The 4,576-nt window shown below is 35.9% G+C and overlaps 1 pseudogene; it reads right to left on the bottom strand.

Moving 5' to 3' along the window:
• Positions 1–1,626: 1,626 nt before the first annotated feature.
• On the bottom strand, positions 1,627–3,209 carry LOC118854687 (annotated as a pseudogene).
• Positions 3,210–4,576: the final 1,367 nt, after the last annotated feature.

Here is a 4,576-nt window from a genome sequence, read left to right as displayed (position 1 = left end):
TTTACTATATGTGGCCCAATATGTAAGGAAACGTATTTAATTTTGAAAAACACTGCACACTTTGAGCCATCTGTAGTATTTAGCAATCTTGAACCAAGGAAATGCGTTAAAATTATCATTAACAGATTTGTTAGTCAATGATATGAATATGCATTTATATAGCGCTTTACAGCTTACAAAGCACTTACATATGTATTATCTCATGTGGTTCTCAGAACAACAGTTTGAGGTCAGTAGGACAAGAATTAGTATTCCTACATCATAGACCACAAAACTAAGGGCCAAATAGGAGACTTTTCTAAGGTTTCCGGGCATATAAGCAAGTAGATCTGTATCTCAAAACCATTTTTTCTGGTACCAATCCATCATTTTCTTTTTAATTGTTTTAATGAAGGAACTTTTAGAGGGGTGGCTACAATCAGGAATAAGAGGTTAAGGGGAGTAGATAAGGTAAGAGTGGTGTGGTAAAAAGAGAGTCTGAGAAGGAAAATAGTGAGGAAAAATAAGACAGAGGGAAATTCAAAAATAGTAATTATAACTTTGAATATGAATTAGAAAAATGACAGCAAAATTCATTTGGAAAAACACTACTTTTATCCAGAGAAAGAACTGATAAATAGAGGTTTGTATAGAATAACTTTTTACAGAACTGACTACACACACACACACACACACACACACACACACACATACACACACCCATTAATGGAGACAAAAGAAACATTTAAATATGAAAAACAAACAGAAATATGATGTGTGTGTATGTGTGTGTATGTATTCTTTGAACCAATTTTGATGAGAGTGAAGTTCACACATTGCCTGCGACCTCCCCAGCCCATCTTTCCCTCTATTATAAAAACTCTTCCTTGAGTGTTGCTTTTATGTGAGGACATTTTTCGCATTCTACCTCCCCCTTTCTCCTCTCATTTAATTTCTATTTCTCACCATGTTTTCTTTTTAATTTTTGGAGCAGGGATCATTTCAACATAATTGACTCCTGTTCATACCGTCTGTTTATGTAGACTCCTTCTAACTGCCCTAAAAATGATAAATGACTTAGGAGTTATGTATATCATCTTCCCATATAGGAATGTAAACAGTTTAACCATATCAAGTCCCTTATGATTTCTCTTTCATGTTTACCTTTTTTATGCTTCTCTTGAATTTTGACATTTGCATAACAAATATATTCAGCTCCTATCTTTTCTTTTTTTTGCATTGTGTCTTTATTCAGTTACTGAGAAACAATTCCATAATTTAGTTCTTTAAGAACTGTTACATGCAATGACCAACAACTTATTGTTACATCCCCAAATACACTTGAATCACTGTATTCTTTCCAAGTCAACTGTGATCATTTACATATTCTGTGATCCTTTAAACTTAATTTTCCAAGGATTTCAAAGTTCCTGTAGGTTCTGACGTGTCTTCTATCAGGGTCCCTATGGGGAGCACAAAGGAATCTGATTGCCTGATTTTATATATTTATTCAGAAGGTGGTAAGCCTTTAATAAAAAATAGAAGTGAATGTTCACAGATGGTAACTTTTCATGTATAATTCTATCTTTTCAAAAGTTCAGTTTACATAGCAACTTTTATAATTGTGAGTTGACTTGTACATGTAGCTTATGTGTTCAAGTATTTTGCATGATTCCTGATGTGATCATTAACAAAAGTTGCAATGAAGTACTAGTTATGATCATATCCCTCTTGCAATCAAAAAACAATTGAAATTTTCTGTTCCACACCAGAAGCTATAAAGTTGTGAGGAAGTAATTGCCCATGTTTAAAGAACTGGTCATCTTTGCCTTGATTGATTAGTATGTCCAACTGAAAATCTGGATAAGATTTCACAAGATGAGTTGCGTCATACGACTCCCACTTACTTTGATCTGATCTTAAATATCCACGGAAGGCCTTTTCCCCCCAAGGACAGAGCATTGGACTGCAGATTGGAGAGAATGCTGACACAGATTTGTATTTTCTGGAATTCTTCAAAGCACAAATCAGAGCTCCATAGCCTCCCATAGGATGGCCAAAAATAGATATTTTCTCTGGGTCAGCTGGAAAACTGGCATTTATCAGCTTGGGCAGCTCATCTATTACATAAGAGTACATCCTACAGTTGATTTTCCAAGGTTCTTCAGTGGCATTCACATAAAAATCAGCACCAGTACCAAAGTCCCAGCTGCCATCTTCTCCTTTAATATTACAGCCACATGGACTTCTGTATGGTGCAATGACAATGAGGCCATGTTCTGCTGCCCCTTGGTGATAAAATTTAAACAAAACAGCCAGTAAAGTATAGGACATTTTCAAATTTCTGACTTTGGTGGTAAGTAGATTCCAAATTTCATTTTGCAATTTAGTTCCACATTATCATAGTGATAAACCTTCTGAAGAGCCTCACAGCACTTGGCCATAGTTACTTTGTTATTCTGTTGCTACTGTTTTCCCACTCACTGACACAAGTTGACTGGCAAGTCACCTAGATCCTCATAGGTCATTACAGGTGGTAGTAGAGACAGCTGGAGGAGGGGAGAGAGACAGAGGAAGACGAGGGACCCCAACTCTTATCTTTTCATCAAGAAAGCTTTATATTACCCTAATTAAATCTCCATCCCCCCCCCCAGAAGGATTACACTCAATTTTGCCAGGTATGTTGTTCTTGATTGTAATCCTAGCTCCTTTGCCTTCTGCAATATCATATTCCAAGCCTTCTGCTCCTTTAACATGGAAGCTGCTAAGTCTTGTGTTATCCTGACTGCAGCTCCATATTGTTTAAATTGTTTGTTTTTGGCTGCTTTCTTTTCCTTTACCTGTGAGCTCTGGAATTTGGCTATAATATTGTTGGAAGTTTTCTTTTTGGCATCTCTTTCAGGAGATGAGTAGCAGATCCTTTCAGTGTCTATTTTCCCCTCTGGATCTAAGATATCAGGGAAATTTTCCTTTCAGATTTCTTGAAATATATCATCTAAGTCCATTTTTGATCATGCCTTTCAGGTGCTACAATAATTCTCAAACTATCTCTCCTTGATCTATTTTCCTGGTCAATTGTGAGATATTTCACATTTTCTTCTTTTTTGATTCTTTTGACTTTATCCTTTTTTTCTTTTTTTCCCTAATCACCTTGGGAAACAGTGGTACTGCTGGACCAAAGGGTACACATAATTTCATAACTCTTTGGCATAATTCCAGATTACTCTCATGTTCACTCTCTTCTCAAACTTCTTTGCCAAATGTAATTCCTCTACTTGTGCCTCCAGGAATTTGACTCAAGAGTAATTCTTTCTCATCTCGAATTTGTCCTTATAATTTTACCTTCTTCTCAGCTACTTAATTCTTAAGAATACTTCTGCTTGGTCTGTGTGATCTTAGTCAAGTAACTTCTTCTCTCTGCATCTCTATTTCCTCATTCCCCTTCCATTAGGAGAGGAGTGAACCAGATTTCTTGCAGCTCTAAATTTTGAACTGTGTGATACTGTTATGCCCATACGTCATCATTTCCATATTCAATCTTTTCACTACCAAGCTTCTAGAAGGAGTCTTCTATATTCAGTACCTCCTCTTCTTCAGCACTGACTCAGTATTAATCCTTTGCAATATGGCTTTGAACTCAATACCTCTAATGAAATATCTTTTTACAAAAGTCACCAAGAATCAGAAAACTGAGGACCAAACAGTAGACTTTCCTAAGGTTTCTGGCCTTATAAATGGCAAAGCTAGTTCTCAAAACCATTTTTAAAAATTGCTAAACTTAACATTATTTTGGGCGCTCCCTTGTTTTTGACCACTTTGAAGCTTTTGACACCAAATGCCAGCCTTTTCTCCTGGAATCTGTCTTTTCCCTTAGTTTCTATGGCTCGGCTATCTCCTAAGTGTTTGTCCATTCTGAAATTTCTTTCATTAGGTTGTATTCATCTCCTTCTCTCTATGTGGGGGTACTTCCCAGCACTTGATACTTGACCTTTTCTCTCTACTTCCACTCTCTTGGTGATGTCATCTAATCTCATTAATTCAAGTATCATCCTTAACCTTTGCTGTAACCACCACTTTAGTTTTGACCTTCATTACCCCATCTGTACTAGAGCAAATCACTTTTTAATTAATGTCTCTGTGTCCAGTCTTCTAATCTTTATAGAAATGCCAAAATAATATTCCTAAAAAGAAAGTATAAGCCTGACCATGACACTTCCTAGTTCAAAAACTTCTAATGACTTTATTTAGAGTTAAATACAGACTGCTTGAGTGGATCAAAAACCAGAATCCTAAAATATGTTGCTTACAAGAAACCCACTTGAAGCAGAGGGACAGAGATTAACATTTAGGGGCTGAAATAGAATCTTTCATGCTTCAGCCAAATTAAAAAATAAACAGAGGTCATGATTCTGAACTTAGATGAGGTAAAATGCAAAATCAAACCTAATTTAAAGAGGTAATTGTGCTTCAGCTGAAGTAAAAAAAAGCAGAAGTAGCAATCCTAATCTTAGACAAAGTAAAAGAGAAAATAAACCTAATTAAAAGAGGTAAGAAAGGAAACTACATGTTGCTAAAAAGGTATCAGAGACAATGAAGC

The sequence above is a fragment of the Trichosurus vulpecula genome, chromosome 6 (genome assembly GCF_011100635.1).
Source record: "Trichosurus vulpecula isolate mTriVul1 chromosome 6, mTriVul1.pri, whole genome shotgun sequence".
Classification (NCBI taxonomy): domain Eukaryota; kingdom Metazoa; phylum Chordata; class Mammalia; order Diprotodontia; family Phalangeridae; genus Trichosurus; species Trichosurus vulpecula.
Note: the sequence above shows the minus strand (reverse complement) of the source record. Positions and strands in the feature narration are given on the sequence as shown.